Below are 21,899 nucleotides of genomic sequence, written 5' to 3' on the forward strand. Positions count from 1 at the left end.
CACTGCCTCCTGCTCAGATGCAATTTCTGATCCCCTATGGCCAGACCAGGGCAGTGCTGCTCAAATCTATCTATTCTTGTCTATGATTGTCTTCAAGAAGATAAACAGTTGTACTACATATAAGGACAGAAAGATGATGGTGATGATCTCTGAGGACTTGATTTTTGAGCAGTCATGAGATTCCAGAGAGGTCCTACCTGAGTGGAAGATGGTTAAAGTCATCCTGAAGAAACTACAGGCGTCTCAGTCTGACTTAAGATTATGTCCTTAAATCAGGATGTAAACATTTAACAGAATGATAAAAAGAAAATAAAAACCCCCAAGCAAGTAAAAATAAATAAATAAATAAATAAATAAATAAATAAATAAATGAAGAAGCTGTAAAAGATACAGGGTAACTTTCAGGAATCTTTAGCTAGCACAAATCCTTACTGAAAAGAAGAATTCTAAATCTTTCTATTTATTTATTTCTGGGCCAGTTTTGACTTGCATACACTTTACCTCATGGCCACCAAGACACTTCTACTGAAACAAGAAGGGGAGGGATAGAAAGGTCATGAGAGCAAGTGGCAGCAGCTAAAAGGTGTCAGGGACTGTTTCTCGTGGGTTTCAGTCCTCTCATATTACATAAATTAGCCTTAATAGAGTGCAGCTAGTCAGAAAAAAATATCTCTCAGAGCTGTGATGCTTTATATAAACTCCAAATGCTTTGGTTTTCCCCATGGCTGTTCTAATACTTAACTTTAGGCAAAAGTTTTTAAAATACTTCTATTTCACTAAACCGATGTAAGTAGTGAATCAATGATAGAGCTGCTGACCTTGTCTTGTCTTATTTTATGTGTCCTTTATTTTAAAAGTTTTTAATCTGTAAACTAGTTTATGTACTTATAAATGCTTCCTAATTATTTTCTTTTTCCTTGTGAGTAGAGTAGGAAGAACATACAGTTTGGTGGAGAACTTAGGCAATTTCAAGACCTCAACATTTCCACAGTTATTTATTGATTGAAAACTCTTACTAAATACTTATTGAGGTAATTGCTTATAAAACACAATTCCATCATGTTCAGTTTTCAGTTCAGTGTCAGTGATGCTTCAGTTCTTTTTGCTTGTTTGTTTGGGTTTGGGTTTGGGGGTTTTTTTGGGTTTTTTTGGTTTTGTTTTTTTTGGGGTTTTTTTGCTGTTGTAATTCATGTCCAAGTTGTGGAAGCTGAAGATACAACCAGATTAACATCTACATTACCTGTACATTTTTCTGTCATAAATCCATACAAATTAGCAAATAAAACTTAATCCTCCAGTTGTGGTGGGAACTGGGGAACAGTTACTTCTGTCCATGGTAAATAAATCTGTACTGATAAGTGAGATCTAAAAAACCAGTCATTAAATGGAGATATGACATGGAGCATTATTGCAGTTTCTACTTCTCCTGGATATGAGTAGCAGGGGCAACACTGGGAGAGCAAATGAGGATTTGAACTGCCCAAATACATCAAAGAATAATCAAAATCAACTGTCTCCTATGCCTAATTCCCTTCAGCAAGGAGAACTCAAAATATGAAAAAGAGACAAGAATATCTGTTTTCCGTAGATATAGCACACAAGCTCAAAGTGTGTATATATAACAGAGAAATTTAAGCTAAAATCTATGATCAGTGAATTATTTTTAACTGGATTAGTATTGAAGACTTTGATTCCTCATATCTGTTTCAGTGTAGAATTGAAGATATAATTTCACAAGTTAAGAACTCACCATTCTATCATATAACCTAAATAGTAAATTTCACCGTAATAAATTAAAGCTACATTTAATTTTGGATTTGGAGCATGTGTTACTCTTGCAAAAAATGAATCATTTCTCAATTAATTTTTAATATAACAGATAGTAATATTATGTGATTATGATTCCTTAGTAATAATTTTCATCTTAAAAGGTAATGTGCCATTTTAGATTTTCTTTATTGGGATATACTTGACAGTTTGAATTGTCTACAAGTGACAAGAAAAGTCATAAAACTGATTAAAATCACTGGTGTCTACATCTCTCTGATTGTTTAAAGCAATTTAATTTTCTTCATTTTTATATGATAATGATTTGTTCCAGGTGGAGTGAAGCAGACTGTCCACTGCACTCTATTTAATTCAAATTCTTTACTTTGTTGAATTTTGCATGGGTAACTTTTTACAGAAAGAAATATGAAAAGTAATGGCCATAGCCATTTTATCTTTCTGTAGAAAATACTGGAAGAGCAAAACCCTGGAATATAGATTTTGTGGAACAAGGTACAGCAAAATAGAAATATAATTACCTAGTTCTGGGGTAGAATTCACAACATTTTGTATGCTAATAAAATAGTTCAATTTTTATTTTCATTTCACTTACTTCCAGGAGTACAAGTAACTGCAGCCCAAATTTTGTGGATTTCCTCTGAGATCCTCTTCCACAACATATTTTCCTGCATTGCTGATGCCTTTACTACTGAAGAAAGCAGGTGTAGCTGACCATAAATGCAAAAAGGAAGATGAGCAGTAATGTGATATTGAAGAAACTTAATTTTCAGGTTTTCTACCATTGCTGTTTTAAAGATCTTCAGTAAATCCCACAGAGATTCAAGTGTAGGATGTTCTGTCCTTTCAACCAGATTAATTTATTCATAGTTGGTATAAAAAATATTCTAAACATTAACTAAAATATTAACTAAACTTTTTTACCTAAGGTTAGAGTGTCCTTTGACATCCACAATATCCATTAGCAACTGAGCATGAAAGAAAATCCATGGAATAATCTGATTTTTTTTCCAATGTTACCTTTTTTGCTGTTTAGACTGCCATTGGTCATTAATCTGTAACAGTAAGATCAACAGCAGCTTAAATGCCTTTTGGGATTTGGGAAACGTCCTTCTCTTGACAATTTTTGGTACTGCAAATAAAATTTAGCCTTTATTTTCTTACATCAGCAGTAATCAATGGTTAATTCAAAATTCAGGTCAATCTCAGGGGTAGGAGGTTGTGTTAGTAGAACTGGAAGCAAAATTTAATTTGAGAAAGGGAAAGTCGTGATGTTTGTTTGCTTTAAGGTTTTGAAAGGGCTCAAAGGATGATCTCTCCTTTTTCCTTTTGTTCAAATGCCCTGAAAGTTTCCACACTGAGCCATCACTCACACAGATTGTGGGTTTTTTCAGTGGGACTTGGTGCCACCTGAGATCTGCTGGGGGCAAGAAGGTGAGGAAGTCTGGAAGGAGCACAGAATATATTCCCTGGTCCAATTTGCCAACAATGCACTACCCCAGGTAAAAGAAAACCACCAAAACTGCACTCAGTAATGAGAAAATCCAGAGTGCTCATAAAAATGGTTTGCTGCAAATTCACGTTACACTGACAGGATTCACAAAATAAAGTGATGCAAGGTAGCTGGACAAAACACATGGAACCAGGAAGAAATATGAGATAAGATAAATTTATGATATTATACTGAAAGATAAGATAAATTTATGATAAGATAAATGTATGATATTTAAGATCATAAGATAAGAAAGAAAGAAAAGATAAATTTATGATATTTTACTGAATGTTTCCCAATCAGACCTTAGGTTTCTGTTTGTTTATTTGTTTTTATGTTTTTCATACATCTGCTTTTTGCCATTTTTCTTCTCTGCATTGGCTTATGGAAAACTTTAGGGTTCTGCTGTACTAAAGCAAAATCCAGAAGCAGAAAAATCTCTGTGCTGCAAAAGGGTGAAGAATCCCAGCCCCAGAGAGCACCCAGAGGAACACTGAGCTGTGCAGCAGGAAGAGAAGTAGCAGGAGTTACTTTGGTGTGGTGGAGGCAAAGTTGAGACAGTGATAGGACTGAGAAAGTGACTCATAATTCTGGGTTTTCAATGTATTTTATGGTGAACTTTTTATGTGAGTAATTGGCATGACAATGTCTAATCATACCAACAGCACTTCAAGCTCTTTGTCTGAAAGATGGGCTCTGAGTTGTGCTGCTGGATGAATTCAGTGCCAGGAACTGTGTTTTTTCTTTCCTTATAAGCAGATAACTCAGCTCTCTGATGAAAATACTCACAATTAGATGTTTAAAAGAGACTGAAAATTGCTTGATGAATGCAATAAAGTTTGTTTGGAATTCTTGTGAATAAACTAATTTGCTTGAGTGTTCATGTAAAACAACTATAAGGAGAAAACAACCACAGACTGACTATTTTATCGATATGAAAATCGGTGAAAATTTTTATTGGAACATCAATTTATTGCTTTTATATTTTGCTTGCCTGAGGGTTTATCTAAGCAGTTTCTCTTTGAAAGTGATTTCTGGCATATTCAGTATTTAAAAATACTTGGTTGTTCTGCTGTTTGTCATTTGTGTAAATTGAATTTGACTTGTTTCTCTCCAAATCCAGTTTTGATTTTTTTTTTAGTTTTGATTTTTTAATATGACAACAGATTCAATAGCACTTATAGCCCAGTCCAGGTTTTAAATTATTCTAAATATGAAGGTGGAAAATATTATTTTCTCATTATATTGCAGTTAATACCTTCCCTCCTGATAAATTATCATCCTGTTTTTCCTAAAACAAAACTGTCCCTTCTGTCTGCAGTACAAATGACCTGTCACCAAGAGCATAACCAGAGCACACTCCCTTTGTGCCTCCACAAGGTCAATGTCCCAAGAACCATTTTTCCTCTTTTGTCAGTGAGCACTATGAAAATCCTGCTAATTATTGCTGACCTGGGCTGTGACACTGTGAATTCAATCCTGCAACTTGAAGCACAAACCCAGCAACAAGCTAATCCCTTGTCATATCATCACACATCCCTCACCCTCCTCCTCGGGACACTGGGGGAGAGGATTAAAGCCAGGATACATTTGGGAGGCATTGGAATGACCTGTGAACCCTGCAGTTAATCTCTGATGTCTGAGGATCAATGGAAAAACTCTCATAATTGGGGTTTTTTAAGCTAATTTCATTTAGTGCTAGCACACTGTATACAATATTTTCTGCTCTTTGAAGGATAAGGTTGATGAGGAAAAAGAGGCAAGGGAAGACAATATTATAAAACCAAAGGGTCAAAATTGTGACTTTGGTTGTCCAGGAAAGCAGTGGGTGTCATCAATAGCAAATGCTGCTAATCATTAATTTTCTTTGTCAGAAGACTATATATTGGATTTTTTTATTGGTCTTTCCACAGCTATTGTGTAAACAATACAAAACACTCTTGGTGTTTGCTTTTTTTTTTTACCCCCTGGTTTTAAAAGAGATCTGCAAATTAGATAATTTGTGTCATTAGGGCAAGTCTGGGGATTTTTCTTTCCTTAAGGGAAAAAAAAACACAACTCTTTTGCAATCTCTGCATCCTTGGAGACCATTGAGGTTATTCTTTATCAATTTAGAAGTTTTTCAAATGCTTGTAGCAGGATTTGGGTTTTTTTAACAAAATTACCATTGAATTCTAACCTTGTGTCTTCATGCTATTGCAAAATGACTTTTTATAGCATTGATTAGTAACTCCTGCATGAAGTTTATATGAAAATATTAAGCTTACTTTGTTCTTTGAAGGGTATTTTGAGCCCTGGCTGATGTTTGGTAGCACTCCTTCTGGTCAGACTGCTTAATTTCACTAGAGGCACTTAAAAGAAACTCCAAACTTATATTTGACTTATTGCGCTTCAATACACACAATTTGACTTTTCTCATTTTGACTAATTTTGCCCTAAAATGGGGGACTGACTTCTTCCTGCTTCCTCTTTACTTCAGCAATTGCATGCACCATCTTCAACAATTTTCTACTGGTCTAAAAACCTCAGAACTTTAGTAGGAACAGGGAATCTTAATTGAATGCCCAAACAAGGCTGGTTAGCACAATGTCTGGCAAATTCTTATCAATGTTTTTTGCATGAAATAAGAATAAAGTATAGCAAGGGCTTGATGGAAACTTCTGAAACTACCACCATGAGCCTGTATTAAAAAAAAAAAAAAAAAAAAAAAAAAAAAAAAAAAAAAAAAAAAAAAAAAAAAAAACTATAAATTAAAAGAAAAAAAATACATGGATTATATTAAAAGTAGAGGTTTTTTCACCAGAAATATTCTCCCCTGCTGTCTCATACCTCTGCAGCTGTTTGTGTATTCTCCAGCATTAGTCTTGGTTCAAACTCAGAGCTTATTGACCTTATGGTAACAAATTAAATGACTGGCCTTCTGTGTTATACAGCTACAAAAAGGAAAATCAATTCTCCCTCACGCCTCATAATACACCTTCACACTCCTGAGGAGGTTTTAGTGTGGACAAGTCTTTTATCCCCTTGAAATATGTTCTTGGACAGTTGGGTTTGTGTTTAGTAGATAAGAATATCTGTTTATTTTTTATACTGATTATGTCAGATCCCATTATGGTGTTTCTCTTAGGCAAATATATTAAGAGAGCATTAAAGCACTCTCTCATCTCAAGGCTGTTATTGAACTATTTGAATAGTCAAACCTCCTCAGTTACAGCATAAGTACATGAAATAGTTCTTCCATTTAAGAAATTAATTTTTTTAAAAAATGAGTTAGACAAAGTGGCATCCACATTCTCTAGTTTTAGAATTTTTTTTTTTTTTTACAGCTTCATCACTGACTTATATTGGTTTTTTGATTGATTTGCTATTTATTGACAGCTTAGTATGTTTTCAGGCCTTTTTCACAGGTTTAATCTTGTGATGGAAATCATGTTTGGAACTAATAATCATTGCTCTTTCAAGAACAGGTTTAACCTTTCAGCTTTGAATAAGTTTTGTTATTATTTTAATTTATAATAAATTTAAGTGGGTTTTGCATGAAGACACTACTGAAATTAATGTGTATAATAAGATATTCTTTAGAAGCACAACAATTTAAATATGTTGCATTCAATATATGAGACAAGAATGCATTAAAAATTCCATTACTCTCCCTTACAAATAAAGACATCAATACAAATATGATGAATATAAATATGCATGATGTTAGAAAAAATTCACAAAAAGAAAACCCTGATCATGAAGGTAGATTTTCTTCCTAAACCAGATGAAGCTGCAGTTCCTTGATCTTACAAATAACTAATAAATAAACAATTGCATTTGAAATTTTCTACATCTCCAACACAATCTGAAAATAATGACCTATTCTCTTCAGAGCTTGGCTAGAATTGGAATACATATTATATTAATTTGTTTTCTTTCATTTTTATTATATTTTCTATAACTATGGTATTCAGCAAAATTGCTATTCACTTCCTACGGAAAGAGTAAAAGTTTATTTGTTTTCCTCTTAGTTATTGACAAATAGCCTTTTTTATTAATGCAGCTACCTCCTCCATGATGGAATCTGAGCACAGGGATTTATAACCCCAAACACTGAACACCAGTCCTAGCACAGAGCTGACAAAAGGGGTTCCCTAAATATGTTTTTTTATTATTTCGTGCCTGAAATAGTATTTATACCCTTTTCACAATGAAGAGAGAAGAGAAGAGAAGAGAAGAGAAGAGAAGAGAAGAGAAGAGAAGAGAAGAGAAGAGAAGAGAAGAGAAGAGAAGAGAGAAGAGAACGTTTATTTGGAGTATTTATTTGTTCTGTTGTCACAACTGCCGGTTACTTATTCTGTAGCTTGGGAAACTGAAGAAACATGTTTTACCATAGGCAGCTTTTGCAGCATCTTTTAAACCACCTAGTGATTTGAAGACTCTTCAATCCAAATGAACTATAAGTGTGGATTTGGCAATTGTGGGACATGGTTGTACTACCTATTTGTAGGGAATTAATGTTTCCTTTCTATACAACCTCTGTAGAGAGATGGAATCTAAATATCTTAGTTACTTTAAATTCTGTTCTGTTTCACTTAACCCCATAAAACTCCTCTCTACATCTTGTACAAATAACATGAATATCTTTGCCACATTTGGTGAGGAGCAGGAGTGCCTATTTCTCAGTAGGAACCAGCCATTTTGAACCCTCTGTTAGATTTTCTCCAAGCTCTTTACAACACATAAAAACACACACAAAAATTTACAATATTAAATTCTATCGTGCTTTCTTATCTGTCTCATCCTTAGCATTAAAATCCTGGGTAACACCAATATTTGCAGGTTTATTGCAAATGGTAAAGAAGAGTTGTACACGAGCCCTTTATGTTTCCACTGGTTTTTTAACTATCTTTCTTTAGTTTGCTTTTCCCTGTGCCCTTTATTAACACTGACAATAAAAGGAGGCAGAATCTTGTGATGAGATTTTGCAGTCCAACACAGTTCAATCACAGAATTTGTTGCATTCCTGTGGTAGCTTGGGACTTCAAACAAGCAAACGATTCTTATTCACTGCACTTGAACAAGGTGAGATTTTCTTCAATTAGACAGAAGAGAGCATGGGTGGAAAAATATTGTTTGATTTATACAGACTTAATAGATGTGGTGTGCTCAGGGTGTCACTAAATGCTTTTTTTTTTATCTGAGCCCAAGGATTTTTCACCTTTATTGCTTAATCCTTATCAGCTCCAGAGGTGAGCCCTGAGAAAATGTGATACAGCAAATAAACCAGGGTAGGTGAGATACAGGCAAACCTGCAATTTTATAATTCTGATAGCTGCTAAATCTTGAAAGGTGGGCCCTGAGTTTTCCTCCCTCACATAATATCCAGGAACCATCTCAGTACAAATTCTACTACAACACATGACTAGGTAATGCTGGAACTGATGGAGAAATTTTGCTTTGTTTAACAGGGAACAATTTCACCAAGTAAAACTTATTCTGAAGAGCTTAGATGATTTTTGATGCTTGTTTAGTGCATCATTTTACAATTTGCATGTCTATTTGCCACTAATGTTAATAATCTTATATTCAAAAATAGAGTCAGACTTTACCTTCTGCCCCATGAAAATAAAAATGTAGCCTTTTTTATAAATATTTTCACCAAGTCCTGTTTTTTGAGCTTCCGATAATTTGTTTGTGATTATTGTTTATGAATAACAATAACTATCCAGGGGACTGAGGATTGAGCCAGGGACTGCTTGTAGAAAATTCACCTCTACAAGTCCATGTCAACTTTCCAAAACAAAGAGACTTATTTATTCATATTTTCTTCATACTCTATATCAAAACTAATCCCTGAAATGCAGAATTTCTAATTCACCATTTGGATTTGCTTACGTATTTATCTCACCACCTTACATGGCAAAGTCTTTTTCCCATCAAAGTTTTTTGATGGCAGGGTTTTTTTTTAAACACAAATGAAAAACAACTCAAATGTAATATCTTTAAATAAAGTTTAAATCTTTTGGTTTGAGTTTCTGATACTTCAATTCTTCAATTCATTTTATTTCAAAATATAGATCTGAATATATACATATATTTACCTTGCAGCTTATACAGGCACTTTAGTCTGGAGGAATGTTACATCATCCAGTGCTGAAACAGAATTTGTAAACCCCACATAACTGAGTTTTGGATTCAGTAGCCAGATCTGATAAAATCTTCAACAGCATAAAAAAGAAAAAGAAAATATCAATTCTAATGAAATAACAGGTTAAGTCTTTGATTAATACTTGGAAACAAGTTTTCAAAAATCCAAACCAAATTATGCACATGGGTTCTAAGGCATCATTTAAAACTATTTAAAAGTCTCAAATGGTCATTGGGACTTGGTGGAGATTGCAAAGGCCACTTTGATTTCTCCCGACATGAAAGGCTTTAGTGAACAATAAACTTTCCCCTTCATTTAGGGAAAGTATTAAACTCATGTGTCATTTTCTTATTGCCATTAATTTTACAAGAAATAAAGACCTGATACTTGTAACTTTAGGTGTTGCTTTCATTTAATAGGTGCAGACATCTCAACAATGTATGTGAAAAATTAAAGACATTTTCTTCTTTCCAGCAGGTGACAATGGAAAGGTTTTTATTCATATTTCAACAGTTTCAGGTGAGGTAACACTGCATTGGGACTCATGATTAATTTAATAGAAGAATATATTTGTGATGAGAACTATGGAAGCCAGAATAAATGTGATGGGTTTTTTTTGGTGTGTGTTTTTTTTTCTCTTTTTACTTTATTTTACCTAAATCACTTGGTTTTTAACTAAATTCATTAATTAAATGAAGAACCAATAAATAATAAGATCCAACTGTTAAATAGTTTACTAGTTTCTGTGAAGTACCACTAGAAACAGATACTTTTCTATTTTCTTTGTGAGATTTGGGAGAACCTAAAAAAGGCTGTATTGCTCTTAAAAATGTGCAGTTACCTTTTGTGCTTAGTTTTAATTTTTGTGGGGTTTGTTTGTTGGGTTATTTTTGGGGGGTGCAGGGTTGGTGGTTGTTTTATTTTTTGGTATTAAACCTTTTAAAGAAATATATTTGAAAAAGCCTCTAAACATTCAATATCAGTAGAAAATCAATTTGCAAGGATGCAGAGTTAATTGAATATTCTACCATACTTTGCTTTAATAAGTATTTTTCTGGTAATACATCAAGGAATACATAATGCACTTTACAGCACAGCGTGGATTTTCACCTTAATGACTCTCCTCTGGTTACCAGACTGTCTGCTTCAAAATGATTTGTTTAGAAATACAGTAATTCCTTGGGTTTAGCTCATTTTTGAATTACCATAGGGGTCCAAAACACTATGAGATGCTTCAATTAAATATGCAAGATGGGAATGAATGCTCCTCATGCTGTTTCCAGGTTATTCAGAGGCATTTACCATGTAAGTCTTTTTATCCAGGCTGTTTTCAGAACAGAAATGTAACAACCGCTTTTCCTTGAACAACTTTCATATTGAGCTGGATAATCTTCTGCAGAAACTCCTGTGGAATGGGACAGGAGGAGGCTGCAGGGCACACCCAATGTCTGACCAAACACAGAGTGCTGGAGGCTCAGTTCAATGCCAATGAAAATCTGAAAAAAAAAAAAAAAAAATTACAGCACTCCTTATTCAATCAGTGTCTAAGACATAAATCTTCAATGGATGAAGCGTCAAATGGATCTTGTCACATCTTTAAAATGAGGGCAGGGATGGAAAGGAGGCTCTGAGTACCCGCTCTGTGATCCTCATATTTGAGTATCCAATGGATGCCACCAGGAGATCTGTCCGTTCTCCTGGCAGCTTGGCAGCCTGGGGGATATGAAATGTTAAATGTGCTGCAGCAGCCTCTGGGTGAGCTCAAAGGAGATTTGGGTTCCTTTAAGTGGGTGTGTGCATGGGGAAAGCAATTCTACATCCAGCTGCCAGTGGAAGTTCAAATATAAGACAGTCTCAGTATGACTGAACTTTGCTTTCCGTACCTTTATCTTTGAAACAAAAATTTTGAATGTTCTGCTTCCTGGCAAAGAAAGCAGAACTACCTTTGGTATGGAAAGGACAAGTATAAATTGTTCCATTAAGCCCAGTTTTAGTGTTAATTCAGATGTGAGACATGCAGCTAAATCTGACTTGATTATTTAACATCCACTACTAAAGCAACGTCCTTACTTTGGCCTCAAGCAGGTAGGGAGTATTTGCAGAGCCCAAAAAGTTCTGCAGTTGGGAGCCACTCCTGGTACATGCAGAATTCCCTGAGGAGGAGGACTGAAGAGCACAGTGTGTTTTATGGGATTATCTATCTGCAGGAGAAGGGATCACTAAACACATGTAGCTAAACACTTGTAACTTAGTTGCTGAAAGTACTAAGTGTGTGCAGTGATCCTGATGTATCAACTCCTTACCCGAAATTTTAGAGTAGTTGCAATTAATATCCAGTTCCTGGCACATTTAATATCTCTGCCTTTAGAACTACTTACCTAAGAAAAATTTGAGAATCTGTGGTTAAGGTTTTCTTCAGTTTGTCCTTAGCCTCCTTTTTTTAATCATCCTTAAAACAGTTATCAGCTTTTATTTTCTCATAATAGTAGTTATAAATTTTTTGTTGCTGGCTTTCTTAATATATAATTAAAAAGTGAGATGATTAAAACAGAGGTTCCTTTCCTCTGCAGGAGGAGCAGCAGGAGCAATCCTACATCATCATTACATGTGGATTCCCTTTTTATGTGCCTAAAGCTTTCTCTGGCTCTACTGTCATCATGAATTTCATAGACTGATCCAGCCTTCCACATTTGCCAAAAAATGAGGCAATTAAAATATTCTTAAGAACAACTGGCATAAGCTTGCAGAGTCTGGAGAATTTGTGGCCTAGAAACCAGGGAGATGACTTATTAATGAAATGAATCATTAGATAATAGTCTCCCATGAATTTTAAATGGAGTTTTCTAAAGTCCTCATGGGTAATAGGATGTGAAGTGACTTGTATTGACTTATAAAGAAAAATGCAAGGTGCTTTAGCAGAGAATTAGCTTAATAAGAGAATTAATTTTCTAAATACACCTCTCTAGAGTTAGTTTGCAATACAATTCTCATTTCTGTTCTCACAGTTGATGTTGCTCTACAGAGCGGACACTCCAACCCTCATGACACTCTTATCATCAAATTGCGGCCTGAGTAGTGGTGCTGCAATCCACCAAAGTAAATTTTCCCTCAGCTTTTAAAAGGGGACCAAGCATTGCTCATCTTAGTTCAATTACAGCAATTACTGAAACAAGTGGGCTGACTGCTGAGGCTTCTGATTTTACTTTCACATAGGCGAAGTCTCACATTCTCCAATACAAATAAAAATAAACAGGATCTGGTCCAGAGGATCCATCCTCAGGAGAAAAAGAAGCAGGATTTAAGTCTTGTATAAAACTCATTTTCACTTCCCTTGTCTGGCAGCATTGCAGTTTGTTGGTGAAATTCGTGTTTCATATGATGCAACAATTTCAGAATGTTACAGATAATAAACTTCAACACTTGAGGCAAGTTTATTAGTGACAAGTCAAAATTTGGTTGATAGTGTTAAAGAACTGTACTACAGAAATGCTTTAGAGGAAGCAAGACTAAATGTGTCCTTTTTCTATTCTGAAAATCTAAATGTTTTTTTGGTAGCATAAACTTCTTTCAATTCCACTGAAATTTGCATTCATGTTGCACAGAATTTCGCAGGAACAATTTTCCTGCACCTTTCTAAGAGCATGCATGTAGCCTAGTGCAGCATAATGAACAAAGTTTTCTAGAAAAAAAATGTCCACACTTTGATTTTCTTTTCTGTTCAATTCAATTTCTTCCCATAGGACTCAATCTTTTGAGGCTAAGTCTTGTTCTCCATGGCTGATAAAGCAGTGCATATTAAATGAATAAGCCTATGAAGTCTTTATCTGGAGAAATGTGTTGTTCTAACCTGTAGATTCTTTATGTTTCTGTTTCCTAACTGAGCTTTAGTTTCTACAGTGTCTTTCATAATGAAGATGAATGATTGGCTTTAAAAGGCTAAACTAATGATTTGTTGACGGAAAATTTTATTTTGAGGATTTATGGAATATTATCATTGGATCTTATATTTAAGCTCCATCTTAGGAGAATAAATGTAGTTTGTGATCACAGGTAATTACAGAAACCAGGAGAACACCAGAAACTGCCTTTTGCCCTCTCAGCTCCAAGAATCAAAATTTCCAACTCAAGGCAATGTACAAAGAAATGGTTTTGCTGATGAATTTGAACAGAACTAGAGCAGAGTCCTGCAGCCAGTTAGGTTAATAAGAAAAAATGTTATTACCTTTTTCCCCGAGGATGCCATTGATTTAACACTGGCAAGTCATCATTAGTGCTGTGTGAAATGACTAATTCCCCCTCAGGAGCTGCTCACACACCAGCTGAGGGGTTTTCCAGAAGTGCTCACCAGCCTGTGTGAATCATAGGTTAGACTTTCACTGCAAAGTGCCCAGAAAAAGCTGCATGTGGATTTCTGCTTTGCTTTCAGTATTGTGGCCTTTAAAATGCTTCACAATTAAACCTTCAAGACTAACCTGAATGAAAGAATCAGGCACTTTTTCATCTCCAAAAATGCTTGCTCTTTCTTGCCCTTACTTTCTTGCACTCGTTCTTGTCTTAGAAGACTCTTTCCACTTTATTTATTTTTCTTAGTCCAAAGACTAAACTTCTGAATTTCAGCTTTATTACACTCCTGCTTTTCCACACATTGTCTGTGAAATACAATCCATACATGCAAAACTGTTTTTTTTAAACACTCACAAAAAGTTTAGTCATTCTTTAACTCCTGAATATGCTGGAGACAGCAATACTTCCTGAAAAAGCAAGTGATAGAAATTAGTATTGATTTAACTGACACTAGTTGATTTTCAATGCAATATTCCAAAATTATCATTAATGACAATATTCATCAACTTAAAAAAAAAAAAAAAATCTACCCCTAAAATATTCCCGTGAGGTTTAGATTAACACTGAAAATTTGTTTTACAGAGCCTTTTAAAAATTCTAACTTTTGATAGCATTTGACATTTATATTCCATTTCAGTTCTTCTGTCCATACAGTCATGTTGCTTTTATGAAGATGTAGCTTCCAAACATTTGCATTTTTAAAGCTAAAATATCAAAAATATTATCAATGTTATCAAAAATAACAACTGTAACTACAGGAAGGGGACAGTAGAAGTAATTACATTATTAATTTAAAGAATTTTTTTCTTACTCCTGCTAAGTTCATAAAATTATAAAGTAACCTCCTACTGTTAAATAGAGTGAGAAAGAAATTATGTGTATATAAATGAATAATAAGTGCATCTTTAATCCACTGAATTATGTCTTCAAAGGGCAGCTTATCAAACAGTAATCTTTAATTGTTGGAGGGGAAATAAAAACAAATATATCTCTCTCTCAATTATCTCTTTCTTTCTCTCTTCTCTTTTATCCAAAATCCCCTGCCATGTGCTTATAGAGTAGAATATCAATTTTCATGCCCAATATGCAATTTACTAATAAAACTTTGTAAATTTCTTGTGTACCCTCCTACTTTTGCCATTCCTTTCAACCGTGAGCATTTATGAATCTTGGGTTCTCCCTTTGCCCTAAGGGTGGGATGTCACGAGTAGAAATATTTTTGTCCTTATATGTGGATATAAATAAATATATGTGAACACGACAGCGAATATGTCATTGTAAAAGTTGTGATCATCATGAAACAATATTTTTTAAAAAAATCTAATTTCTACAAAATTACATAAAGACAAAATTCTCTTCCCATCTAAGTGTGCTTAAAGTTCCTAAAACAATTGCAAAACTAAGCCAGGACTATTCAATGATGACTTTGCATAATTAAAATTGTGCAGATTCTGAGTTTCAGGTTTTCAGCACCAAGGGACAGACTGTAATTTCTTCTGACAAATTTATCCTACATCTAATGGCAGTGCTGGATGATTTAATGTGGATATGATACTCCCAAGAAAGTGGCCAAATGGAGTTTAACAAAGCTCCAGAAACTCTGGATATAAGAGTAGGAATCCTGTAAAATCTTGTGAAAAAGCTTCTGGCAGATCTGTTGCAGTACATAATACATTTTATCTCTGCAAGGAGGAACTAGGAGCCAAGACTTGAAAAGCAATAATAGGAAGCCTCATAAATCCAATCAAAAAAGGAAATAATGCCATAAGATGCTGCTGAGAGAGCCAAAGAAGAGTTTTACTTGAACTTTGTGCTAACCTTTAGTCATTAACACAGTGAAACCCCCACCTGTAGAATCCCTCATCTGACATAAACTCTTTCCCCATAGAGGATGCACAGCAAAATATTTGGGGACTTTCATAATCAGTATCATCAAATGGAAACAAAGGAAGCTGTAGCCATTGCTTAGAGCTTTAGCTTATATATGTGGGAAATGTTGATCCTTCCCTGCTGGAGGTGTACAAAAGGAAGTAGCTGGCACACTGAGGCTGTGCTAGATGTGTGGATTTACCACCTAACACCCAGCTCAATACAGACTTGAAATAAATATCTCCACTCTGTGTGGGGATTGGGTTCTTGCACAGCAGGCAAAGCAGCCCATACTTGGGACAACAAATCCAGGATAACAGAGATGGAATTTTTTTCTTCTTCTTTTTTTTTTCTCTACTGTCAGATACAAACCAAGAGAAGAAAGGACAGGTATAATTTAAAGTAATTTATGTCAAGGGGCACCCTCCCTCACCCCCACCCCTCCAACCAAATTTCTCAAAGGAAACAAATTCTAATTGCAAGTCGCTTTGAATAATTTCACATTATTCAAGTCTTTTGGATATTGTTATTCGAGTCAGCCCTTCTCTTGCTTGCATATCTTTCTGTAGAGTGGCAGCTGCTTCTTGCAATTGTGTGATTTATTTTTTTTCCCTGAAAATAATCCAGGATGAAACAGCAAACCTTGTAATTAAAGCCCTGTTTAGCATAGTGAAAGAGAAATGACACATGTGAGAGCTGATTACCTGGGGGATTGAGATCTCAAAAAGCTGCAGAAAACACGCCTGAAGAGAAAGTGGAGATCACTTGCTCTTTCCTCTGGAAGATGCAGAAGGCTGAGAGGAATGGGAGTCCCCCATTTGAGAGACTTGGGATTTGAAGAGCCCGTGAAAAGGGGAAATCTGCTTCCTGCCTGCCCCCAGTGTAATTCCCAGGTCCCAGCAGCTCCAAAGGATCACACTGATGATGACTGGTGTCCTCATCAATGCTACTGGGTCTCACCAGATCAGGACAATGTCCATTTACTTTCACTTATCTGGAAGTAAAAATATTTTCATATTTTCTTGAATTGTAAATATATTTTTATGTGTAGGAACACCCCTGAAATGGAAGGCTGACTTTGGGATGGTTTCAGCTGGTGTGCATTTGATCAGAACTGAGTGGAGGATTGTGTGGTGGACCGTAAATAAAAGTGAAAAGGGAAATAATAGATCAGGTTTTTAAAAATCAACTGCTCTTTCCTGTGACAACATTGCTTTCTGGTGTGTCATGATACTTCTTACATTATTTATTAGGAGATTTCAACCGACATGAAGGATTTTGTTATGCTCAGAGCTATTAAAGGATCCTATAATCTATCTCAGTGTGTATTTAAAATAACTATAATTACAGTTGATGAGGGAGATCGCTAAACACCTTTGTTCTGCAGAACTTCAGTCATTTGTCTTGAAAACACAAACTGACTCCCAGGGTACAGTATTGAAATAGAAGCACATCTAGGGAACAAACTGAAAGGCTTAAGCTTCTTTGTTTAAAACAATTCTTCAGAAAGCAAAAAAAGACTTGCCCAGTCAAGTCATAGATCAGAAATGCCACATCTTTCCGTATTTTTAGCATTATGTATCTCTTGCCTGTAGTAGTTAATCTGATTTGTTATCTTGCTACATTCTGAATCTCACAAATTTTGCATACTAAGATAGTATTGGAATTCTAGTAAAGGTTTGTTGTTTTTCTTTTTTTCCTGAGGGAGGAGGATGATGATGATGATGTGGGTAACTGTGCATTAAAAAGTTTATCATAAGCAGACTAACTGCCTGTGAAATATTACTGAGAACATACCAACCAAATTGGGTTTTGTATAGGTAATACCTTGTGAAAACCTTGGCTCTAATGTGATCTGGTCAATTCCCCTATAGCCTGCCAATTTCCAGCCACAGGCAGTGAAAGTGAACTGCTTGGTTCAGAGACAAACACTGCGGACCCAAAAAATATTTTGTCTTCATTTAAACCTTAATCCATTTAAATGGAATCTGCACCGTAATAGTGGCATTAAATCACACCAACAGGAATGGTGTTAACAACAGGACATTATCTTTTATTGAGGGCAAGCAGCAGGGTTCCTGCTAATGAGGACATCACCAATTGATCAGCTAAAGGTCAATCTAAAAGGTTTCCTGCCCTCTGCCTGTCCCCCGCCCCAATGCTTTTTTCACTCTGTGCTCTTCTGCCTGGACCCCTGATCATTTTTATCAATCATACTGTGCTAGGACAGGAGACATCTTAGTGCAAAGTCTGCATGAGGTTTACAAAAGTATACATTGACTTAACTGGGAAATCCTCTTTTTCCTCCTCCTATTTTTACTATCCTGCCATTTTCCTTGAAGTTTCTTGTAATTTCTAAATCTTAACACAAAATAAACCTTTGATGGTATGAATTCCTTGGTGACTGGTAGGTTTTACTGGAATAAAACTTGGAAAATTATTCACTGTCCTTCATGTATAATGTAGCTATCAAAGGCAAGAGCTTCTTAATTCAATATTGAAAATTACAGGTGTACATCTTCAAAAGGCTTCTTGATTTCAAAAATATGAAGTAAGTCAGATACAACTCACTGCTGACAGTGGTATTTTAAAGATTTCATCAATTAAATCACAACCTATCCCAGAGTAAAATCAAATTCAGATTTTATTATAAGAATTAATTACTTTTCCCCTTCTCAAGCTTGTGCCATATATTGGCTATAACATGGTACCCAGAAAGATATTTTCTCTTTCTCTAGTGGAGGTGTCAAACTCATGTGGCTCCTTTCCACAGGAGCTCTCTGGTGTGGTGTGGCTTTGCAATTGTCAAGGAATGTGACTTTGAGAACCAACTAAAAGAAACAGCGTGTTTTCCTGCACCTCACTGGGAAGATGCTCCTCTGTTTGAAGCTTTGTATCATCTACTTAGATGTAATTTCATTATCTCTGCATATGAGGTGCTTTATTGGTGATATTTTTTACTTTTCCTAATTTTGTAGTTCATAATAATCCATTAAAAGCTAAAATCTTCATCTTCATTCTTGCATCACTTTTTTTTTTCTTTGTCATTTCACCATATATGGATTAGTATAGGGACAACAATTTAAAAAGAATTTTGACAAGAATTTGTCCAACCTAAACCTCCCTTGGTGCAGCTTGAGGCTGTTCCCTCTCATCTTATTGCTGATTACTGGGAGAAGAGACCAATTCTACCTGGGTACAATCTCCTTTCAGGCACTTGTAGAGAGCAACAAGGTCTCCCCTGAACCTCCTTTTCCCCAGGCAATGTTCCATTTGAAAATAGTGTTTTCAAATACTGTCCCCACTTGGAAACAGTGCTTGGTGTAAATGCCTTTTCAATTGAAAAACAGAAGTTTACCATTTAGCAGAGAAAATCCCAAATGCTGGCAATCCACTGTTTAGGACTGTTAATTCAAAGTCAGGCCAGACTTTCATGCAGATTTGCACTGTTCGACAGTGTTAAAATGCCTGTGATTGTACCCAGGAGTGCCTCAGTGCCAGCACACCCACTATGCCAGATTGGGTACAAAATCTGAGTTTCCAGCTTCAAAGGAAACAAGAAAACAGTAGTGATCATCATGATAAACACTAGTCTCAGCATGTGTTGTTAAATTATTAGGTTTTTAAACTAATTTACTTAGTGCATACCCCTAAACAGGTTAAAAATGGATGATATATTGATTTTGCTTAATCTTGTGAGGAATCAATTTAACCTAGGCTGATGTTTCAGGTTTAAAACAATTTAAGAGTGTCTACACGGGAGTTTTGCACCACTTTAACTAAATCAATCTTGAACCAATTTAATTTGGCTCAGTTTAATGTTTTGGACAGGAAACACTGAATAAAATGCTTAAATGTAAGAATAAAGTGGTTCTAATCCCAAATTAATGATCAGACTCTGCCTTCAGTTACTTGTCTCGCTCCATTAAAATTAGTAGGATTGTGCTGCATCTGGGAAAACAACCTTCAGCCAAAGCTTCGCCTTTTTGAAAAGCACTGCTCTTTTTGAGGTGTTACTTCATCCAGGCAACTGGTGATGGGTCAAGGATTTAATTTTTTTTTCCATGTAGGTAGATCTTCAATTTAATTCTCCCAGACTTCTAGGTGGGTGTGAGTAAATTCCACATGATGTTGGGGAAGGGGGAAAAGAGGGAAATAAAATATAATGATGGACTGTGCGTTTAAATTCTGATTTGGGCTGATTTCTTGACTCTTCCTTTAATAATTTGTTAGACAATCTACTTGGTTTCTCAAAAGTACTACAGTGATCCTGAATCTCCTTTTTTTTTTCCTATGATCTATCCGGAAGGATTCATCCATGTACAGACAGTTACAAAGCTTCAGTGCAGCTCGTGTGCTGTCTCATCAGCTGGATGCAGGTCTGAGGTAACAACTCAGCACTGTGCCATCCAGTGAGCATCCTCCTCTTGGGATGAATTCACTGGAGTTTCTTCTCATCTTCTTTAGAAGGGACCTGAGGTCTAAGCACATCCTGGCTAAGAGCTGAGCCCTTCAAATTCTGTTACTTCTTTTTAGCCATGAAAGCCTAGAGGGAGAACCTTACTTGCTTGTTCCTGCCTAAGGATAGGCCACTCCACAGCAGTCTGGTGTCTAATCTGAAAAGATGCAAACCTAGAGTCTCACCATCATAGAATGGATTGGATTGGAAAGGACATTAAAGGTCATCTAGCCCAAACATCCCAGCTATGGGCAGGGGCACTTTCCTCCAGACCAGCTTGACCAGAGCCCCATCCACCCTGGTTGTGAACACAGGGATGGGACAGCCACAGTTTCTCCTCTGTTCCAGTGCCTTGTGGTATTATTTCTTTTTCTTAATATCTAATCTAAATCTGCTCTCTGTCAGTCTGAATCCATTGCCCCTTGTCCTGTCACTCCAGGCCCTTTTAAATAGTCTCCCTCCATCTCTGTTGTAGGCTCCCTTCAGGTACTGGAAGGCCACATGCGTGTGTGATGGATGAAGGCAGCTTCCAGGTAGTGAGGTAAAATCACACTGTTCTACACCACAACAACACAGACTGTGACTTCAGAAGGCTGAAAATTACTCCTTTATTTTTTGGGATGTGTCTCCCATTTATACTATTTCACACAGACCAATTTGATTGGTGACAAGAAGAAAAACCTCTTCAATCACATTGGTCAGAGCAGAGGGACATCAAGAAGAAGTCCCTCCTAGGGAAAAGAATGAAAACATAGTACAGTTACAAAAACATGTTACAGAAAATTCCCAGGGAAAAGAATTTCAGAAAACCAAAACATCTCAGGCACAAAACCCAGGGCTACAATAAAAAGTATTTTTTAGAACATGTGGCACTAGGAAAATGTGTAATGTGGTAGTCACTGCTGAATTTGTCCTCAGACATATTCCTGCCAATGAACAGAAGCATAGTTGGATATATACCTTGCTCAAAACGCAGGACTCCAACATCATAAATATGCTGGTGATATTGTAGAAACTTCACGTAGGGGATTCATAATTTTGTTTTTTCCTTGTTCTTCTTTTTTGCAAGGCTGGGAGCATAAGTGCTACTTGATAAATCTTAATGATAATAAAGATCAATAGACATGACTATATTTATTGCTGTTTGTAAACAAAAATATAAAATGCAAACTCATCTGCTGCAAAAAGTGTTGACGAGGCCCATTTAGTTCATAGATATTGCTGATATTTTAATTCAGCAGTAGCACTGAGATGAGAGAAACATATATCTCTCTGAATTTACATCTGCAGCAAAAATGAGAGCTACTGGAAATATGGTTTGACAGCAAGTTTGCTGCTAGTTTACAACAGCAGAATCCCACTTTCACTAGATTAATAACAGGAAATACCTCAATTTAAAAATTCAGTCCTGTAGTTTATAGTTTGTCACAAATGCCAGAAGAATAATATTGCAGATAAAACTCTATGTCACTGTCCCTACAGGCACAATGTTACGGAATACATATGAGTGCAGCAGGCCTGGTTTTAACTTAACAGTTTTAGAAAATTTACTGAGGCAGGTCTAGTTGGGCATATTTCTCCTCTGAACCACCCAAAATTTGAAAAGGGCAAAAATCCTCAGAGAAGAATGCGTTCCTTTTTTAGATTCCCTTTCAGCTTCCTCCCAAAAAGGTATTTTTTTTGTTCAGAAATAATTGAAATTACTTGAAATCACATCATTACATCAGTCATATTTTTTCCAATAATATTTCCATATCTTGAAACCAAGTATCATGCATCCCCTCAAACTGAAGAAAGGGAGAGCAACTTAAACCTTA

The sequence above is a fragment of the Zosterops lateralis genome, assembly GCF_965231275.1.
Source record: "Zosterops lateralis genome assembly, chromosome: 2".
Classification (NCBI taxonomy): domain Eukaryota; kingdom Metazoa; phylum Chordata; class Aves; order Passeriformes; family Zosteropidae; genus Zosterops; species Zosterops lateralis.